Source organism: Lithobates pipiens, unplaced genomic scaffold, assembly GCF_037356315.1.
Source record: "Lithobates pipiens isolate NorthernLeopardFrog02 unplaced genomic scaffold, aLitPip1_a1.2 Scaffold_18, whole genome shotgun sequence".
Lineage (NCBI taxonomy): Eukaryota > Metazoa > Chordata > Amphibia > Anura > Ranidae > Lithobates > Lithobates pipiens.
The window spans coordinates 24194055-24217459 of NW_027507758.1; the positions used below are offsets into that span (position 1 = coordinate 24194055).

Here is a 23405-nt window from a genome sequence, read left to right on the forward strand (position 1 = left end):
ATTGCCAATTATGAAAGAGAGGAAAAAGCTTAGAGAAAAATGAAGTACATATGCAGTTGGCAGTCACCCATCCATCACTGGAAATCCCAGCCCGAGGTCATTTATTAACGTGCGTTTGTCAAGCGCAATGTATTCAGGATAACCCGGCCTTATATAGCCATCAGGGAACTTCCACAACACTGAAATTTGGTTGACACATGTACAATAGGAACCGTTCTGAAGACTGCGATCATTGAATAGATGGGGCTGGAAAAGAACGCACTACAATTGCATCAGAAAATTGCTACATTTCAGGGTTCAGGACAAGGATAAAAAATAAATAAAAAATTAGGCAACTATTTATCTATTTTTTTTTTTACCAAAATTGCCAGACTCAAGATTGTCCGGATAAGATCTACACAAATGCAACCTAAATCACGGTAAAATCGTGCGACTTTGAAGTCGCAGTGGTGTGAAAGGGGCCTTAAAAGCGACTAAAGTACGGGGTCTGCCATCACTGATGTCTGTTAGCATGTTAGTTCCCTGAGTGTCATCATACTGATGGTTTAATTTCAATACTGAGTCACTAACCTAGAACAAGTATAGAAATAAGGTAGGAAAGGATCCAACTAAAAAAAAAAAAAAAAAAAAAGAAGAGCTTTTGGTATCCCTCAAAAAACGTTGGGTGCCTTGGCAAAAAAAATGTAAAAAAATAAAAAGAGGAAAATACTTGTTGTTGAAATTATATATATATATATATATATATATACATATATATATATATATATATATATATATATATATATATATATATATATACATTTATATTTATATATATATATATATATATATTTATATACACTTTTTATTTTATTAATATATATGTATATTATATATATATATATAAATAATAATGAAAAAATAAAAAGAGGAAAATACTTGTTGTTGAAATTATATATATATATATATATATATATATATATATATATACACATACACTTTTTATTTTATTAATATATATGTATATTATATATATATATATATATATATATATATATATATATATATATATATAAATAATAATGAAAAAAATATATATTTATATTATTTATATAACCCTTTTATTATATATATATATATATATATATATATATATACACACACACATATATATCTATAGATATTATAGATATATATCTATATATAAAATGGGCCGAGCCGGGGCCCATTTTATAGCCCGTGAGTAGTTTGCCCAGCATGCTATCAATAGTAGTGGTAGGTATGTCCATGGGAAAAATACCTGCAAGTCTAAGCCCTTGTACACACGGTCGGAGATTCCGACAACCAAATCCGTCGGAGTAATTACAGAAGAGGTCCGGAATTGATGTTGCATACACACGGTCGGACTAAGTTGTCGGAAAATCCGATTGTACATACTAGCTCATTATGCCTTTTCCCTTGCAGATCAGGAAAAAAAAACCTCAGCAGGTTTACTACCGTTTTAAAGGAGAATTAACCTAAAAAAAAATAAAAAATTGTTAAACCCAATTGTGAAGTGCTTTTTTTTTTACCTCTACTATCCCTTTATATTGCCTTTTGAAATGTACAAATGCAGCAATTTAGAATTAGGATGGAAGGTTTAGCACTGGGGAACATTTTTTAAAAGATAAAAAGTGTATTTTATCTACAACTTTATAAATCAGACCAAAATAAGGGAGAAAGAGGGACAGCAGGACAGAGGGACATTGCTCCAAATCAGGGACAGTTGGGAGCTATGTACTATATCAGTCATCTTAAGTTATTAAAACTCCGATGCAGTAATGTCAGAGCTCCTCCTGGTCATTATCTGGCATTCTATGATTACAATTACTATACAGTTTCCATACCTTTTGTGTATAGAAGTCTCCCTCCCGTGTGTTCAAAGGGTTGGACAGCCAGGACTGTGACACTGGAAGTCCTTCTCCTACTCTTTTGTGTTGGAAGTTAAACATCAGATACATCTGGATTAACAGGTTTTTCAGAACAGACGCCTCCCCAAGCCCCCCCCCCGGTTACAAAAAAAAAAAAATAATAAAATGGTGAACAAGAACTGTACCCAACCACCCTGTGCACCAAATAGTCCACAATCTGTTCTTTACATTTTACTTAAAGGGCCGCGTATTTTTTTATTTTTTTTAAGTCAGCAGCTACAAACACTGGAAAGTTAAAAAAAAAAAAAAGTAAGAATATTAATGCTATTAGGATGGGCACTGTAGTGTGAATATCTAGTACCAAGCAAAAACTAAAAAAAAAAAAAAAAAAAAAGTTTATTAAATATAAAAAACTAAACAAAAAAAAAACAACAGTTCTGTATGGTATAATGACAAGCGTAGTTACCAATATTTTTTTTGTAACTATCTTACAGCGATACTTTATCAAGCTAAAGTAAATAAAATACTCCATACAAACCCTGATTTTTTTTTTTCTTGTACTTTCTTTTTTCTTTAACACTTTTTTTTATTTATTTTTTTGTTCCAATAGTTTTTATTACAATTTTTAAAACATCGTAGAGAATTTTATGTTCAAATAATGGTCAGAAAATTGGCAAAACAAGGATGCATTATCCAATATGATCAGTGACCCCCCCCCCCCCCCCCCCCCCCCCGACCAATTAAACAGAAACAAAACATAAAAAAAAAAATATGTTTTTCAAAAAATAGCATAGTTGGGGAGACTTTACTGTCCCCTGGTAACATCCTACCAAAAATTATTAGTATCGGTATAACAGAACCGATAACAAGAAAAGTGAACAATTAAAAAGAAAGAGAAAAAAAGAAAATCAGATTTCTTTGAAATTATTTTAACTAAACAGTTTAACAAAAAAAACACATGAGAATTAGAAAAATATCCTTGCAAAAAAACAAACAAACAAAACAAAAAAAATTGAAAACAAAAACTACATGTATGTTATACCAGTAATACATTTGTTACTGTATGTGCAGATCTTTTTTTTTTCTGCAAAAATATTTCTATAATACTCATTTGGATTTTGTTAAACTGTTTAATTAAAATAATTAAAAAATCCTATACATCCACCTCTGGGAGTGCTGGGAGGGTCCCTCCTGGCTCCAAAGATAGCTCAGTATGGAGGAAGATGGCCCTGTGACTGCACATCCATAGCATCTCTAGGTACGGTGGCAAGTGCCAGCCTGAGCCTGGACTTTGGCTATGACCCCTCCCAACACGTTTCGCTCTGCCCCTCAGTCAAGAGGATGCGAAACGCATTGGGGGCATTGCCTGGCCAGTGTCCAGGCTGAGGTTGCCACTTACCACTGTACCTTGGGATCCTATGGATGTGTGATCTTCTCATTAACATTGAATTTTTTTAACTGATTTTTTTTTTTTTTTTTTTTTTTGTAAACTGTTGTTTTTTTGTTTTTGTTTTTAATTAAAAGTGACATCTAAATTCTAAAAATTAATTATGTTTAGATGTTTAGATTTGCATCGCAAATTTCTAAAAAACAATAAAGTGTTACCCTCCCCAAAAAAAAAAAAAATTTATTTGATTAAAAAATAAAAAAATAAAATAATTGATCATCATTTAAAAAACAAACATACAAAAAAAACAAAAAAAAAAAAAGTAATTTCATGACTCTTAGCCCTTACTTATATGAACTTGAACTTAAGTCTCCCATTCCATATCACAGGTTACGTTACTCAGTTCACAAGTAGCGAAGTAAAGAAAAAAAAGGATAACAGACCCAGGGCTTGGAAAATCTAACACAAGTAAGCAATTACTGTTCCCAAATTTCTATCCTGGCAGATTGTAGGCAGGATCCGACGTACTCAGGATTTTTCCCATCTGCCAACCCACATGTCCAGCTCAGGATCTGCCGTGTCCAAGAGGGAAAACAGCCAGATCAGGCAACTGTCATCTCATCTCTCTGGGTTTACAGGAGTGAAACTGGACGTTTTTGGATATTTAAAAAATAAAACCAAAAAACACAAACAGGGACATGGTTCCTCTAATTCTTCCATTTATATACCATGGCAGGAGATAATAAGTATAAAAAATATTATATAATATCTTTACTGCAAATGTGTTCCAATTGTCTGTATTTAATGAATTTTCTTAAAATGATGAAAAGAACAATATCCTTGTAAAAATCAGAACAATCCAAAAAAAAATTAAAATTAAAATTATGAAGTTATAAATCCCGGGCCTATATAAATGCTAAAATGCCAAATAAAATAAAGCAGAACAGTCCAAAAAATAAAAAATGTAATTATGAAGTTATACATTTTGGGCCTATATAAGTGCTAAAATGACAAACTACAAAAAAAAAACATATATATATATATACACACACATACATACACACAAAAGGGGGACCTACACAATATTAGGTGGGTGGTCATAATGTTATGGCTGATCGGTGTGCGTACAGTATATATATATATATATATATATATATACCACACACACACACACACACACATATATATATATATGTGTGTGTGTGTGTGTGTGTGTGTGTGTGTATATATATATATATATATATATATATATATATATATATATATATATATATATATATACTGTACGCACACCGATCAGCCATAACATTATGACCACCCACCTAATATTGTGTAGGTCCCCCTTTTGCCACCAAAGCCCTGGCATGGACTCCATCAGACCATCTGCAGGTATGTTGTGGTATCTGGCACCAGGCCTTTAGTAGCAGATTTTTTAAAGGGGGGGGGGGGGGGGGGGTTGTAAAAATAACAAACATGCCTATACTTATCTTCTCTCTGCAATTCGTTTTGCACAGAGCAACAACGATCCTCCTCTTCTGGGGTCCCCACCAGCGGCGCCTGCCCCTCCTCCTCATCTGTGGCCGCCCGTGGAAAGCTGCTTCCCCCAGGGGGCACCCGAGTCCCGCCGCTACACCATTGACACAGACAGCAGGACTCGGCCCCACCCCACCCCCGCATGACTGGATTGGCTCCCGCTGTTATCAATCTGTCCAATGAGGAGAGACACAGCAGCTGGAGACACTGGGCTAGTGCTCATCGATGGATCTGATTGGGCTCAGGCTAAGAAAAAGGGGTGGGTGCCTGGGGATCTACAGCAAAGAAAGTTTTTCACCTTAATGCATAATGCCATAAGGTGAAAACCACTTTAACTCCTGTAAGTTGGGAGGTGGGGCCTCCATGAACCCGGACTTGTTTTTCAGCACATTTCACAGATGATTGATTGGACTGGCATCTGGAGAATTGTGAAGTCAACACCTCAAACTCGTAGTTGTGTTCCTCAAACCGTTCTAGAACCATTCTTGCGCCGCGTACACACGATCGGAATTTCGGCCAGCAAAAGACGGATGAGAGATTTTCATCGGAAAATGCGACCGTGCGTATGCACCATCGGAATTTAGCTGGCCGAATTCCCGCCAGCAAAAAATTTGATAGCATGTTCTTAATTTCCTGATGGAAAAACTGCGGAATCGGAAATTCTGACCGTGTTTATGCAATTCTGATGCGCAAAAAACTCACGCATGCTCAGATTCAACTACGAGATGGAAGTTATTAGCTACTAGGTATTGAACTTCCTTTTTCTAGTCCCGTCGTACGTGGTGGAAGTCACCGCGTTCTTGGCGGTCGGAATTTGGTGTGACCGTGTGTAGGCAAGACAGTTTGAGCAGAATTCCGTTGGAATTCCGACGGGAAAACCATCAGAGCTTTTTCTGACGAGAGTTCCGATCGTGTGTACGTGGCATTGCAGTGTGGCAGGGCGCATTATCCAGTTGTAAGAGTCCACTGCCATCAGGTAATATCGTTTCCATGAGGGGTGTACTTGGACACCAACAATGTTTAGGTATGTTTGATCTGAATTAGTTTGAATGGATAGTGTACTGAAATCCATTGTAACCGGACCAATACTGAATTGCAATAAAACGAATGCCCCGTACGCACAATCGGACTTTCCGACAACAAAACCGTGGACTTTCGTTCGAAGGGTGTTGGCTCCAACTTGTCTTGCATACACACGGCCACACAAATGTTGGCCAACAATTACGAATTACGTACAAGACGTACGTGATATCTCCATTACGAACGCTAGTTTTACAAGACCGAGCGCTTCTGGCTCGTCCTTGATTCCGAGCATACGTGTTTGTACTTTGGACTTTTAGAAAGTCCGGCAACAAACATTTGTTGGCGGAAAATTTGAGAACCTGCTAGCCAACATTTGTTGGTGGAAAGTCCGGCAACAAATGTCCAATGGAGCTTTCAGCCAACAAGCTCACATCCAACATTTCCCGGCGCAAAATCTGATCGTGTGTACACGGCATTAGTATAAAAAAAAGACAATGTGATATGTATCAAGTAACATCCAAATGGCAGGAACCAATGTGTCCTAGTAGAACATTACCCAAAGCATCACACCGCCTCCGCCGGATTGCCTTCTACCCATACTGCATCCAGGTAAGTGACGCACACGCACCCACTCATCCACATGATGTAAAAGAAAATGTGATTCATCATACCAGGTCACCTTTTTCCATTGCTCCATGGTCCAGTTCTGTTGCTCACAGGCCAATTTTAGGTGCTTTTGGCTGTGGACACGGGTCAGCATGGGCACCCTTGACCGGTCTGTGGCTACGCAGCCCCATACACAACATACTGCAATGCCCATTTCTTTCTGCTTTCAACACTTCAACTTTAGGGACAACATGTTCACTTACTAAGTAAAAAAATGTATGCCACCCACTTTCAGATGGCATTGTAATATGATAATCAATGTTATTCACTTAACCTGTCAGTGGTCATAAAGTTATGACAGAACGGTGTATAGAGGTAATACAATTCCTAATTTTCTCTTTAGTCACTGCCAGATGCAGTTATGCCACGTACACACGGTCGGAATTTCGGCCAGCAAAAGACAGATGAGAGCTTTTAGTCGGAAAATGCGACCGTGTGAACGCTCCATCGGAAAATATTGCTGGCAGAATTTCCGCCAGCAAAAGATTGAGAGCATGTTCTCAATTTTGCAGACGGAAAAACTTTCTATCGGAAATTCCGATCGTGTGTATGCAATTCCAACACAGCAAGAACTCACGCATGCTCAGATTCAACTACGAGACGGAAGCTATTGGCTACTGGCTATTGAACTTCCTTTTCCTAGTCCCGTCATACGTGTTGTACGTCACCGCGTTCTTGAAGATCGGAATTTGGTGTGACCGTGTGTATGCAAGACAGCTTGAGCGAAATCCCGTCAGAAAAACCATCAGCGCTTTTTCCAACCAAAATTGCGATCCTGTGTATGCGGCATTATTGTTTATTGGAAACAGTGTTGGATGGTACTTAGCTTCAAACTGGCAAAATCAAGCCTTTGTCAACCGGGGTTCCTCCAGGGGTAGCTAGGGGTTCCTTGTGCTAATCGAGCTCCCATCTGATGGTGCCTTCATAGGTCCAGGTCCATCACCACTTGTCAGAGCCAGTTTCATGACTACAATTATATCTATAGATATTTTTATGGATGCCATTCTAATTACCACTCTAAGGGGGGGGGGGGGGGGGGCAGTCTTCCCACTGGCCACCAATGTAAGGGGGTCATTTTCCTAGTGAACCCCAATGGACAAATCATATCAGGGGGTTCCCTGAAAAGTGAAAATTGTACCAAGGGTTACTCTGGGGCAAAACGATTGAGAAAGGCTTCCTTTGGGAAAATCCTGGCATACAAGACAACAGGAAGGGCCCAAAAACGAAGGAAAGGGCGCCTTGTTGATTCGAGAACATTTTTTTCATCCTGCTGCTTTGAATTTTCTCATCAATGCCATAGAAAACTCATGTCAATTTGACCCCTCTAATCATTAACAAATTGAACAAACATGCTTAAAACATTTTTTTAATTATACTCTACTAGCGTATGGCCAGCTGTCAGATGTTGGGTGACCATCGTGTCGCCCCAACGTGCCTAAAGCCCAGCCCTTCAAAACCAAACACACAGCGAGGACATGATATGCTGATAAACATCCAACACGTTCCACACAGAACAAATGCTTTTCTGCATTTCCATAAAACCGCTGGAGCCGTTTGTTCCTCTGTTGTTAAATGACAACGGACAACACTTGTCTTCTGTTATCACCGGACAATTGTGTTAGCCCCATAAACGTCAAATCACCTCTTCCCTGTGATCTGAATGTTAAACATGATTCATAATTGAATATCGCCTGGATGTTGGAAAGCTTCGCTGCAATCACATTTAAATGACTACATTCGATTAAAGACCGGGTTCCCATTTGTACTCTTGTTATTAATGATGTAATGGGGTCAGTGTGACCAATGGCTTCCTCCTATAACCATCATATGGTAGCAATACAAAAGATCTCAAAAAGAGATACGTACATCTATATATATATATATATACACATATATATATATATATATATATATATACATATATATATATATATACATATATATATATATATATATATATATATATATACACATATATATATATATATATATATATATATATATATATATATATATATATATATATATATATATATACACATATATATATATATATATATATATAGAAAGGCCAGTATGGTGGCCTGAAATTATGGGAGGAGCCCGGTGGAGTATATAACCAGCCCGTTCGCCTGTCTTCCTCGTCGGTTCCGGTGCGCGATACCTGATACGTCAGGTATCAAGGGCCGACTATCCAGACCAGACGCAGTGAGCCTGTTCGTCAGTTCCCGCATTTTTCGTCCCCGTCTTGACAACTCGTCTTCTCGTTCATCAGCGTCCGTCGGTTTCGCCGTCGGAGTGTCGTCGTACCCATCGAATTTGTCGTCGCACGTCGGGCTGGCTGTCGCAGGTAGGGCTTCGGCACCCCCTTTTTCAATTCATGTATTTCGATGTACCGTCAACATTCCCTGTGCTCACGAGCCGCTCGCTGCTTTCAAATCGAATGTTTTCTGTGGCCCTCGTACGCATGTCACTGTTTTCTACTTTCGATGTAGTCGTTATCACCTTTCGACACGTTCGATTACGCCACGTCAGGCGATTCATTCGCAGGTACGGCATTCGAAACCGTTCGACTGTCCGAGCATTTCTATTAGTATCGGTCGAATCGTTCGACTCACAGCCGACTGCTTGTTACGACAAGACAAGCAGTCCGCACGTTTCGCTTGGTCTGCTTCAATTCGAATATATCTCTTCATTCATGCAGTTATGTTATGTATTTCATTTCATCTCATTCCAAGTCATTTCAGTCCCAGTCATTTCTTCCGTTTCGAATCATTTCTGTCACTAGTCGCGCTCCGGCGCGAATCCTGTCGCACCTCTGGTGCACCGATTCGCTTTGAAGTGCCCCAGGGTTTGGCCTCATTTCTGTACATGCTCCAGAGACTGAATCACTCGCAGGTTCACGCACGATCCCTGATTCTTGTCTTTGTCATGGCATATCATTTCTGTCACTTATTACGCTCCAATTCGAATCCTGTCGCATTCTTCTATGCACCGATTCGTCTTGGTGTGCCCAGCTGCTACGCCTCATTTCGGTACATGCTCCAGAGACGGATTCTTTGTAACCTACAGTCCAGTCGTTGAATCCTGTCTCTGTCATGGGATATCATTTCTGTCACTTATTACACTCCAATTCGAATCCTGTCGCATTCTTTTATGCACCGATTCGTTCTGGTGTGCCCAGCTGCTACGCCTCATTTCAGTACATGCTCCAGAGACGGATTCTTTATTGTTACCATCAGTCCAGTCGTTGAATCTTGTCTCTGTCATGGGATATCATTTCTGTCACTTATTACGCTCCAATTCGAATCCTGTCGCATTCTTTTATGCACCGATTTGTTCTGGTGTGCCCAGCTGCTACGCCTCATTTCAGTACATGCTCCAGAGTCGGATTCTTTGTTGTAACCATCAGTCCAGTCGTTGAATCTTATCTCTGTCATGGCATATCATTTCGGTCACTTTTACGCTCCGATTCGAATCCTGTTGCATTTATTTATGCACCGATTCGTTCCGGTGCGCCCAGCTGTTACGCCTCATTTCAGTACATGCTCCAAGGACAGGATTCATCTGTTTGGTTCAAGGGCTCGTCCTCTGATTCTTGTCTTTGTCATGGGTTTCATTTCATTTCACCTATCACGTTCCGGTACGAATAGTAACATCTGTGTACCAAATTCATCCCGGCGTGCCCCAGGAATGGCCTCATTTCAGTACATGCTCCAAGGACAGGATTCATCCGTTTGGTTCAAGGGCTCGTCCTCTGATTCTTGTCTTTGTCATGGGTTTTCATTTCATTTCACCTATCACGTTCCGGTACGAATAGTCACATCGGTGTACCAAATTCGTCTCGGCGTGCCCCAGGAATGGCCTCATTTCAGTACATGCTCCAGAATCCGTTTCGTGCTCAGTCGCAAGTTGTGGCATGGCGATCCGGATCTCTGTCATGGCAGGTTCTCTCATCTCACTGTCACATGCCGCTCCCCGGTTTGGGTCCAGTTGATTTTTCAAGGTTTGGATGCCTACCAGGGGGGCCTTGCTCCTCGGCCTCATTTCATTATAAAGTTGCCTCAAAAGGGAAGAACACAGCTTCGTTTAGGCGTGTTTCGTTGTTTTTCTCCACATACAAGCGTAGACTTCGTGCAATCGTCGTAAATACACATCCAAGCGTAGACTTCTTGCAATCGTTGCAAGCACGCATCCAGAGATAGACTAATCGCAATCATTGTAGACCTCTCGCACTCATTGCAAGCACGCATTCGAGCGTAGACCTCTTGCAGTCGTTGCAAGCATGCATTCGAGCCTAGACCTCTTGCACTCGTTACAAGCACGCATTCGAGCATAGACCTCTTGCACTCATTACAAGCACGCGTTCGAGCATAGACCTCTTGCAGTCGTTGCAAGCACGCATTCGAGCATAAACCTCTTGCAATCTTTGCAAGCACGCATTCGAGCATAGACCTCTTTCAATCGTTGCAAGCACGCATTCGAGCATAGACCTCTAGCGATCATTGCAAGCACGCATTCGAGCGTAGACCTCTGGCAATCATGGCAAGCACGCATTCAAGCATAGGCCTCTTGCAATCATTGCAAGATGATGTCCAGGCACAACTTATGGCAATCATTGCTGGCAGGCACTTCTGGCTGCTCAATAGGTTGCTTTGGGGAAAGCCTGGATACCTTCCTAAATGTTCGTTGTATTACAGGGTACTTATACTTATAGGCATAGTTGATCCAGGGAAAATCCGATTGCCTCTCGAGGGGTCAGGAAGGAATTTTTTCCCCTACTGTAGCAAATTGGGCTATGCTCTGTTGGGGTTTTTTGCCTTCCTCTGGATCAGCTGCGGGCGTAGAATTGGGGTGTCGGGTAGTGTGATACCTTATTATTTTGATTTGTGGTTGGACCGGATGGACTTCTGTCTTTTCCGGCCTGGCTACCCATGAAGCCTACTGTAAATCCTTGCAATCGTTGCAGGCATGCGTCCTAGCATAACATCTTGCAATCATGGCAAGCACGCATCCTGGGTAACATCTTGCAACCATCGCAAGCACGCATCCAAACATACATGCAAGCACAACTCCCGCAGTCTTCGCAGTGCACATGCGGTAACACGAATTGCTCACAGTCACCACGTACACATCTCCTGTGACAAACTCCCGGGCAATTGTCGCAAGCACACGTTCAAACACAACCTTTAGTCATGCCAAGGCTCGCGACTTAGCATAACTTCTTGCAATCATTTGTTGCAAGCACGTTCTCAGTGGCACGCTAACTGGCTACACGTCATTTTCAGCAGCACTTAATTGGCCACTCGTCTCCTGTGGCTTTTCTTACAAGCCACTCACTGTTGCCTGTCTGTCCGTCTCTTCCTTGGGACAGTTGAGTTCAACTTCCGTCCGCACCAGGATCATGTTGACACACGCGACTGGCTTCTTCCTGTAGCACGCCCAGGCTATTTCTAGCCAGCGTTCAACATTTCTTATCCTTACAATGCTCGGAGAGCCATCTGTTGTTACGGCCCATACAGCAAGATCCCCACTACGAGGCGTCCAGAGGCATCAGCCCATAGCCATCGGCCAATGCTCGCCCATTACAACTGCCATCTTTACGGACATATAAGATCCTCGCATATTCCCCAGTTTAGTCATCCAAAAAACACCTACAGTCCCTTCACGGCATGTCGAGCGTCGCTATGCACATCATCCCTCAGGGGTCGCGCCTTTGTGTCACGCCTATTGGTCTTACTGTCCCTCTCACAGGATCCAGAGCAAGTCCTCAGCCGGGTTCCCGCGGCAATAGCAGTCCTTGCTATGCGGGAGGAATTCCTATCATCTGGGAATGACGTCTCCCTGTTCATTCCCTCCGTGTCTTCCCTTTCTCCCCAGGTGATGACCGACGCAGCGGCCTCCATGGGCTTGCGGCTGTTTTTTTGGCCACCTCTGGCTCGCAGCTCCCTGGCCTCCCCAGTTACTGGCAATTCCTGGCTGCACCAAGGCGCCCTCTCTGTTGGTTATGTCCTTCCTACGTCGACTGGTCCAGCTCTTGTTGTTGTTTCAGTTCAACATCCATTCTTCCTTTATCCCCGGTAAATTCAATCAGGCAGCGGACGCCCTCTCCCGCTTTTAACCTTGTCTCGTTTTCGTTCAGGTACCCGGAGCCGGACCAACATCAGCAGCTATCCCGGACTGGTCTCAACTGACCCTGGATTAGCCCCTCACCTCCTAGCGGCTACCCAACTCATTTGATCACTCCCTTTCCCGCAATACCCTCAAAGCCTATCAATCAGCCTGGAGGGCCTTTAACCAACTTCATCACGTATCACAGTACAGAGACGTCCCGTGTCAAGCAAGTCATAGCCTTCATTTCCTACTGCCACTCGCAGTTGGCGTTATCCTTTAATACGATCCGGCTATACCTGACCGGTGTACAACATTTCACGTCCCTCCAGGACCCTACCGTACCCTTCCTATTTTACCACGCCGTTCGGGCTGTTATGCGCGGTATCCAGAAAGCGCCAGCCGATGGCCGGCACCAAAACGACTGCCTATCACAGGAGACGTTTAGAAATATGTCAGATTTCCTGGCCACTTCACCTTTTCGGTCTCCCCATTAGTGTCATTTACAAGCAGCCATACACCTGGCCTTCTACGGCTTCTTACGGCCAAGCGAGTTTACTTGTTGTAGCCTCACAGCACGCATGCTGTGCGAGCACCACCTGGTCCGATACGAAGACCATTTCGTCTTACACTTAGCAGTCTCCAAGACGCAGCAGCTTGGCTCGGGGTCGGACATACACCTCTATAAGTCCAACAACCGCTGGTACCCGGTCGCCATTCTCACGCGCCTGTCGACCCTTTTTGGCTGATCAACCAGGAGTTAGTCCTCTTCTGCCATTTCTCACTAAACCTCTGAACGCTGCCCGGTGGAACGTGTCAGGATACTCCCGGGTATCCTTCACCTCTGTCCTACTCACATTATCAAGAAGTTGGGCAGATGGAGGTCCACCTGTTTCGCCCGCTACATACCCAATCCGCAAGCGGAGATGACCCAGGCCTTTGTCGAGCTCACCCAGTAACAAACTTGGATCAATAATATGCAACCCCTACCTGAATGTTTTTGCCCCCTTATTTTGGTATACCGTACGTCAGACCAGGGCACACTTTCAGGTCCATTTCAAGTAAGCGAGTTTATGTTAACCTTGTTTGTCATCCTTAACCGTATCGGTCAGAGGGCTCCACACCATAAATAGAAAGGCCAGTATGGTGGCCTGAAATTATGGGAGGAGCCCGGTGGAGTATATAACCAGCCCGTTCGCCTGTCTTCCTCGTCGGTTCCGGTGCGCGATACCCACCCACCCATCCCCTTTTTCAGGGCATTTCTCAAGCATCATACTCCTCATGAGAGTACTCATTTCACTCCATTCATATTCATTTCATTTATCACCCACTTTCTATCTAAGGTATGCCCCCTTATTTTGGTATACCGTACGTCAGACCAGGGCACACTTTCAGGTCCATTTCAAGTAAGCGAGTTTATGTTAACCTTGTTTGTCATCCTTAACCGTATCGGTCAGAGGGCTCCACACCATAAATATATATATATATATATATATATATATTACAGAGGAACATATGCCATTCATGGCAACAGTTGCACACATTGGCTTTCATTATTTGGCCATTCCTTCTACATTACAGACACTTTCAAGTGGTTTGCCTTTAGTAAGCCCAGGTATCTCCAACATCCAGACAATAGATTGTGCAAATGTCCACAACAAATGATGGGTTTGTCAAACAGTGTTGGCGCTGTGCTGTTATTACAAATATTCTCTCTGTCATCAATATGTACAATTCTTGATAAAAGTGCCAGGGTAAGATATCTCAATGTGATCTATATGCATGCTTCATGATGTAAGTGCCGAAATATGTGATTTCCAAAAAAATCATTTAAAATAGATAATCCATTATAACGATGCTTAACTTTTAAGGTGGTCTCTAGTCCACAGACATAAATGAATAACAGCGTATACAGTGCAAACAATATTTAGCTGTGCTATACAATATATATATATATATATATATATATATATATATATATATATATATCTATATCTATCTATATCTATATCTATCTATATATATATATATATATACTGTATATACACACAGTATATAAATACTGTATATAAATACTGTATATATTGTTTTTTTTTATATTACAGGGTAGTGCTGGGAGCACACAGAGACATCGCCCCCCAACCCCCCCCCAGTAATGCATGTGTGTGGCATATGGGCATTAAAGCCCACCCTTTTGTCTCTGCATATAGGTGTCCCAACATTCATCACTGATTTAGCAATGCATCTGTTTTACTTGTATTTATTTTAAGGCTAGGTTTAAATTAGGGCACAAAATGGCATGCGTTCCCAAAAAAACACGTATCCCTTTTGCAGGCGTGTGGCGGCGCCATTGGTTCTTAAAGTGGTGGGCCAGATGAATAATTTTTTTTTTTTTTATAAAAGTCACTGTAGCTGCTGACTTTTAATAAGGACACTTACCTGTCCAGCGATCCCGGGATGTCGGCCCCCGATCGGATCAGCTGCCGGCGCCTCCATCTTAGCGAAGGGAAACAGGCAGTGGAGCCTTGCTGCTTCACTGCCTGTTTTCTACGGTGCTTTGTGATTGGCCCCGTTGTTTTCTGGGACACACACATGACCCAGAAGGCAATGGGGCCGCTTGCCGAAGAGGAGGAAGTGCCGTGGAATAGGAAGAGGCAGATTAGGAACATTACCTAGCAACAGCGGTTTCAGGTAAGTTAAATTTATTTTTTCAAATTTTTTTTTTTTTTTTAAGACTATTAATGCATTTTTTTTTTTTTTTTTTAGTGTGGCCCTCCGCTTTAAGGCACCTTGCTAACATGCACAAAAAAATTGTGTGCTAAAAGAAGCATGCAATACGGTGCTATTTTAATGCATGGGGCAGCCAAATGAAATGAGCAGGTTGCCCCAAATGTGACACACCAAAACGCGCAAAAAAAGGTGCGCATAGGTGTGAATGGAGCCTTATGCCGCGCACACACGATCGGACATTGAGCGGACATTCCGACAACAAAATCCAAGGATTTTTTCCGACGAATGCTGGCTCAAACTTGTCTTGCCTACACACGGTCACACAAAGTTGGTTGGAAATTGCGAACGTCAAGAACGCGGTGACGCACAACACTTACGACGAGCCGAGAAAAAATTAAGTTCGATAGCCAGTGCGGCTCTTCTGCTTGATTCCGAGCATGCGTGGAACTTCGTGCGTCGGAATTGTGTACGCACGCTCAGAATCTCCGACAACGGATTTTGTTGTGGGAAAATTTGAGATCCAGAGCTCAAATTTTGTGTGACGGAAATTCCGATGGAAAATATCCGATGGAGCCTGCACACGGAATTTCTGACAAAAAGCTCCCATCGAACATTTTCCGTCGGAAAATCCGACCGCGTGTACTGGGCATAACAGTGCGCGTTATCAATTTACAGGAGCACAATGTAATGTACAAATTTCATTTCATTTATCCCAAACAACTGCAAATAATAAATAAGCAAGCGGCAGTCTAAATTTTCAAACCAAATATGTCCCCGTCAAAGATTCTCAAATGTCAAACTAAATCATAAACTGGTCCATCTCCAGAAAACTGCTGAGAGGCAATACATCCTTCAGTGGTGCTCAGTGAATTATTCAAAGGAATCTTTCCCAGCGCAACTTGCAAACCTTTATTTTTGGAGACGTTGGCCGCAAAGCTACATATTCGACATTTGCTACTTTGGCAGATTAAAGGGTTATTCAAACCCCAAAAACAAAAACGTTGAATGGTAACATTCTAATCACTGACCACAAATGTAATCAGCATTTTTCCTAATGATCTTGATGGACTAATCTTAGCAGGGGTTCCCTGGGGCCTGAAAACTATTTGAAGGGTTCCTCTGGGGTAAGAAGTTTGAGGAAGCCTGTTCTAGAATGTCTTCTAAATCTAAACAACCCATTTCACATAAAATGATTTAAAGCGCACTTCCAATGCTCGACACTTAAATTTCCATGTGTGACCTCAGTATGGACTTGGTGCGCCACTCCAAACTGAGTATTCTGCTCCTGTGATCCACATAAATAAAGGGGTGCAGGCGCACCAATGTGCTTATGCAAAGCAGCGTGTGCTGTAAATAAAAAAAAGGACGCTGTGACGGACTGTCCGGAACCCAGCTTGGGTGCCTCCGCCAAGATACAGTTTCTTCCAGTCTGGAACCAGGAACCAAGTATTATAGCTGAATATTGCACCCAAGGACTAGACGACACTAGCTTAGGTGCAAACTGGAACTCAGTTTATTGTAAACTCACACAGTTTCTTCCAGTCTGGAACCAGGAACCAAGTATTATAGCTGAATATTGCACCCAAGGACTAGACGATACTAGCTTAGGTGCAAACTGGAACTCACTTTATTGTAAACTCACACAGTTTCTTCCAGTCTGGAACCAGGAACCAAGTATTATAGCTGAATACTGCACCCAAGGACTAGACGACACTAGCTTAGGTGCAAACTGGAACTCACTTTATTGTAAACTCACACAGAATATATACCACACAAAATAAGATAATTATGATAGCTTAAACAGTAAGCTAACTAGTCACCTAGACAAGCCTAGGTGACTCAGTACCCACCCAGACCATTTGGCACCAATTCCCCAGTAAGAGAACCTAGGGCTGTCCAAATCTCGAAACAATTAGCAGACAGACAGAAACAATAGGGTACTCAATTAACAATGGGAATTCACACCTAGGAAGCACACAATGGATAAATCATTTTCAATCATTTACCATGTAAGAAAGACACCTTAGTAAACAGATTAGAGCAGGAGATCCCAACATCAGGTTGTTTTGAGCTGATTATAAAAAACATCTGCTTTGAGCCTCACAGACTAGGAGGGGGTGAAGCAGCATAAAGGCCACAAATATGTATCCAGGTCCTAGGTTCCCAGAGTATGTGTTTTTTCGGGGAGACATGGACCTGAATCCGAAGCAAGACCACTCCAAGGGTCCCCCCCCCCAAGAATAGACCCCCCTCAAAAGCCAGGGACTATAATCAGTAGGCAAGAAGCTACTATACAGTCCATTCCAACAGCCCCTGTCCCGGTTGGGTCTGCCACAGACGCCCCTCTCCCAACAAGCCAGGGTAACACAGAAATATGGAGAAGCCTCAGCCTGCATGTGTCCATAAATCACACCCACTGATGCGTTTCGCCCCACCCACCGGGGGGCTTAGTCTTATTTACCCCGTTTTCCATGTTATTCTAGTGCGCCTGTCACATCTGAGCAATGTGCTGTTGTTCAACTCTCAAAAAGTACGGGAGCTTCTATCAGGGAAGACCGCACATTTTTTGGAACCAATGGACCTCAATGGCTTTCCATTGGCTAAAACAAATCAAAAATGTGAAATGTGAAAATGTATGTGTACAACAAAATGTGTGTGTACAAAAAAATGCTATAAAAGGAACAAAGACTCGTAAATGTAGCTTTATAATACCTATAAAGATAAGCCAGAAGTAAAAAAAAAAAAACTGCCGAAGGGCAGATGTGACTAGGTAAACAGGGGAGTCAAAGAGATATAGGGTTAACATATTGAATCAGGAGATATGAGGCTACCGCGATTGGAGAGATTGACTGTTTAGGAGGGCCTTCAAGGGGGGATGTGATAAACTTCAATCAGTGTGAAGACAGAGGACAAAGAAGAAACGTCTCACCCTTCTGCCCAGAGGTCTGGATTGGTGCTCCTCGATGGTCATAGTGGCAAGGCGATTGAGATCTTTGGAGGCATTCAATATTAACAGTGATATCACATGATAGGGACCCATCTATGACTTTGACTTTCAGTCACCGGCTCTCTGCTCCCCCCGAGCTCCCTGGAGCACTGGGCTGTGGAGGGGGCGGGAGCAGCAGCCTTAGGCTCTCAGCTGCTTGCTAAGAGGCTGAGCCGGGTTCTGATTCGGTATGTGGGCGGATCCTGAACATATTGTTGAGATCTTGCCCCAGCCTGTACTGGCTCTGTGACATCACAGGAAATGGGTCATAGGAGTGCAGAACCATCTGCACTCCTTTGATGCATTGGCGAAATACAGCCAAATGAGCTTTGGCTGTACTTCTCCTTTAAAGAAACGTTTTATATTGGTTATTTGGTAATAAATGGCCCCTATGGCCAATTTTCATGGTGTTAGTCTGATTATTTAGGTTTACTTATATAGTTACATAGTAGGTGAGGTTGAAAAAAGACACAAATCCATCAAGTCCAACCTATGTGTGTGATTATACCCCCAGGTCCTTTTCCACCCTAGATTCCCCAGAGGTTCTCCCCCCAGTGTATAGATTGCCACCCAAATGCATTATTTTACATTTGTCCACATTATTTCACCTCATTTTCCATGTAGTTGCCCACCTCATTAATTTGTTCAGATCTTTTTGCAAGGTTTCCACATCCTGTGGAGAAGTTATTGCCCTGCTTAGCTCAGTATCATTGCATGCCATTGCTGAGCCTATCATCTACTAGGACCCCCAGGTCCAAGTAGATGATAGGTAAGAAGGGTATGGGGGCATAGCGGTCTTTTAAGCCCCATACACACTATGCCCTTGTACACACGGTCGGACATTCCGACGGAAAATGTCCGATTGGACCGTGTTGTCGGATAATCCGACTGTGTGTGGGCTCCATTGGACTGTTTCCGTCAGAATATCCAAACCGACAAAGTTTTAGAGCTGGGCTATAAAACTTTCCGACAACATGATCCGATTGGACTTTGTCCGATTGTGTGTAGAGAATTCCGATCGGACAAAGTGCCACGCATGCACAGATCAAATTCCTAGACCAAAGCTATTGGCTACTAGCCTGAACGTAGTCCCATCGTAACGAAATAACGTCATCGCGTTACGTACAATCGGATTTTCCGACAACTTTGTCTGACCGTGTGTATGCAACACAAGTTTCGGACAAAATCTGTTGAATTTTGTTGTCGGAATGTCCGACCGTGTGTACAAGGGCTATCAGATTGTCTGCTGATTTTTGTCTTCAGATTTACCAAAACCATATAATATGAGGCCTGCCTGATTGCATACACATTAAAACTCTTAAGGGTTGACCTCATATTATATGGTTTTGGTAAATCTGAAGGAAAAACTCAGCAGAAAATCTGATAGTGTGTATGGGGCTTTAGATGAGAACCTTCTTCCCCAGTCAGAACACGTAAGATGGGCCATGGATGGGTCTTCCAACGTGACAATGACCCAAAACCTTCTTCCAAGGCAACATAGGAGTGGCTCAAAACTCCTTAAAGTGGAAGTAAACCCTTCTATCGTTCTCAGTAAAGGAAGCCGCCATCTTGGCCTCTAATAATTCTTCAACTGCCATAATGCTGCACATGTGATCAGTTATGACACCAGCCATTGGATGGTTTAAAAGTTTGGTTGAGAGCTCAACCAATGTGAATGTTAGCATTTCCGGCATGCCGGGAATGTGAAGCCCCATACACACTATCAGTTTTTTTCTGCTGAGTTTTTCCTTCAGATTTACCAAAACCATGTAATATGAGGTCAAACCTTAGGAGTTTCAATGTGTATGCAATCAGACAGGCCCTTGCACTACATGGTTTTGATAAATCTGAAGACAAAAATCAGCAGAAAATCTGATAGTGTGTATGGGGGCTTTAGAGTTAGCGGTTGGAGACATCTGTTTTTCCCCTAGTCAAGTTCTTCTATAACTAGAAAAAAATGTATTATGACCTACAAAGCCTTACTTCATCCCTTGACCACCATCAACTAGTCCAGCGTGCCCCCCCCCCCACCCCAACAACCATTCACTATTCCCACTACAGCACAATATTTTTTCCCCCAAGAAGAAACGTGCAGAAGATCGGTTTCATTTTTACATTAATCCTGAACTGAAGAAATGGAGAAAAAAAAAAAAAAAAACGATCCGGAATGATAGAAATGCACCATAATAGCCCCTCTTGAATGGCTTATTGCATGATTGACTCCTTCACCATCTCCAAGTCCTCAACGTGAGGCGGCTAAGTGTTGATTTAGGTCATCTATACAGTGGATGATACTTGGACAGCACACTGGAGTCAAATCACGGCTCAGCCTTGTAATTGTGGCTCGGTAATGTGAAAGTAATGCGTTGGGTGCCAATTATCTCTCCGAGCCTTTTTTGCTGATTAACCTGAACCCAGTGGAAAGTGAGATCTTTGCCGCTGATTGCGAGGGAGTGATTGTGCTTAAAGGAACAAAGACCCCTAGAAATGACAGAAGCCACTTGTCTCGTCTTTGGTTCTTATATAATCATTATTATTTTTTTTATTTTTTTTTGTATAAGCCGCGGTAAAAGCTCTCGTAAACGCCACAAGGTAGTTTGTACTGTAATACTATAATCTATCCTGGGCTTCGGCAACTTAGAACAGCCTGCCAGTGCATCCCACTTGAAACAGACATGCAGAGAGAAATAGAAGGTAAAAACATCACTGAGCCCAGCTATATATTGGTTTTAAAGCGTTATTAAACCCCAAAAGCAAAAACGGAATGTATTGCAGCTTACCAATCATTCCATGTAGTGGCTGCATTCGTTTTCTTTAAAGTGTCACTAAACCCGCATCATAAAAAACTATCCTTACAGTGGGGGGGAATAATCATTGGATCCCCTGCAGATTTTGTAAGATTGCCCACTTACAGAGAAATGAAGGGTCTATAAATTTTATCATAGCCCCGAACCATTTTGCAGGCCAAAGACCAGAGCACGTCGGACATTTTTGACACATTTTTGGGACCATTGTCATTTATACAGCAATCAGTGCTATACAAATGCACTGATTCCTATATAAATGACACTGGCAGTGAAGGGGTTAACCAAGGGGTGGCAGTGTAGGGGTTAAGTATGTCCTAGGGGCATGCTACTAACTGTGGGGGGCTGGGCTTTGTGTTAGTGAACACTGATCTCTGCTCCATTCACAGGGAGGTGAGATCAGCGTCACTTGTTGCTAGGCAGAACGGGGAGATGCTGTTTACATCGGCATCTCCCCGTTCAGCCTCCCCAAGAGACGATCGCGTCCGCGGGACCCGCGACCGGACTCACGGGGGTCCCGACCGGCGGCGCGCACAAGATGGCAGGGCGGCAATTTCAACTGGACGTACCTGTACGCCAGTTTGCCTGCCCGTGCCATTCTGCCGACGTACATCGTCGTGCACCGGTCGGGAACGGGTGTCACTTGTTGCTAGGCAGAACGGGGAGATGCTGTTTATATTGGCATCTCCCCGTTCAGCCTCCCCGTGAAATGATCGCGTCCGCGGGACCCGCGACCGGACTCACGGGGGTCCCGACCGGCGGCGCGCACGAGATGGCAGGGCGGCAATTTCAACTTGACGTACCTGTACGCCAGTTTGCCTGCCCGTACCATTCTGCCGACGTACATCATCGTGCGCCGGTCGAGAACTGGTTAAAGTGTCACTAAACCCGCATCATAATCATTTGATCCCCTGCAGATTTTGTAAGTTTGCCCACTTACAGAGAAATGACGGGTCTATAAATTTTATCATAGCCCCGGACCATTTTGCAGGCCAAAGACCAGAGCACTTTTTGCCATTCCGCACTGCGCCGCTTTAACTGACAATTCCGCGGTCGTGCGACGTGGCTCCAAAACAAAATTGACGTCCTTTTTTTTCCACAAATAGAGCTTTTTTTTGGTGGTATTTGATCACCTCTGCGGTTTTTATTTTTTGTGCTATAAACAAAAAAAGAGCGTCAATTTTGAAAAAAACGCATTATTTTTTACTTTTTGTTATAATAAATATCCCCCAAAAATATATTAAAAAAAATTATTTTCCTCAGTTTAGGCCGATACGTATTCTTCTACATATTTTTGGTAAAAAAAATATGCGATTATTGATTGATTTGCACAAAAGTTATAGCGTTTACAAAATATGGGATCGTTTTATGGCATTTTTATTAATAATTTTTTTTTCACTAGTAATGGCGGCGATCAGCGATTTTTATCATGACTGCGACATTATGGCGGACACTTCGGACATTTTTGACACATTTTTGGGACCATTGTCATTTATACAGTAATCAGTGCTATACAAATGCAATGATTCCTGTGTAAATGACACTGACAGTGAAGGGGTTAACCACTAGGTGGCAGTGTAGGGGTTAAGTGTGTCCTGGGGAGTGTTTCTAACTGTGGGGGGGGGAGGGGTTGTCTGTGACACGTCATTGATCTCTGCTCCGATCACAGGGAGCAGAGATCAGTGACACTGCCACTAGACAGAACGGGGAGATGCTTGTTTACATTAGCATCTCCCCATTCTTCCTCCTCGTGAGGCAATCGCGGGTATCCCCGTGGACATCGAGTGAGCGGGACCCGCGATCAGACTCATGGAGGTCCCGACCAGCGTGCGCGATGACACTAGTGATGCACCGAAATGGAGCCGAAAATGGGGCGTGGCCTGGGTGGGGGGTGCATAGCGCAGGAGAGCCGCCTCCGCCGCCTGTTTGATCACAGTGCCGGGAACATCACAGCTTTAATTTCAATAGCTGTGTGTTCCCAGCCGCGCGCCGTCACGCACAGCCCCTCCCCCTCTGACCACCTCCTGTACCATGTCCCCAGTCTCTGACCACCTCCTGTACAAAAATATTTTTTAAAAACAGTCATTTTCGGTATCGGTTTCGGTTTTCGGCCTAGTGTATTTTTCATTTTCGGTATCGGTTTCGGCACCAAAAAACCCATTCGGTGCATCCCTAGATGACACAGCGCCAAATTTAAAGGGACATACCGGTACGCCCATTTGCCTGTCCGTGCCATTCTGCCGACGTATATCGGCGTGCGCGGTCTGCATGTGGTT

At 42.9% G+C, this 23405-nt stretch overlaps 1 protein-coding gene across 5 annotated transcripts in view; it reads right to left on the bottom strand.

The window, feature by feature from the left end:
- Positions 1-23405, bottom strand: part of PLCB4 (phospholipase C beta 4) — a 524177-nt gene that overhangs the window by 436738 nt on the left and 64034 nt on the right. The window contains exon 1 of one of the 5 annotated variants that reach the window (XM_077485483.1): positions 1866-1944. The exons of the other annotated variants lie outside the window; for them this stretch is intronic. The gene's annotated coding sequence lies outside the window, so the exon portion shown is untranslated. Of the gene's footprint in view, positions 1-1865; positions 1945-23405 lie in introns of those variants that run through there. 5 annotated transcript variants of the gene reach the window in all.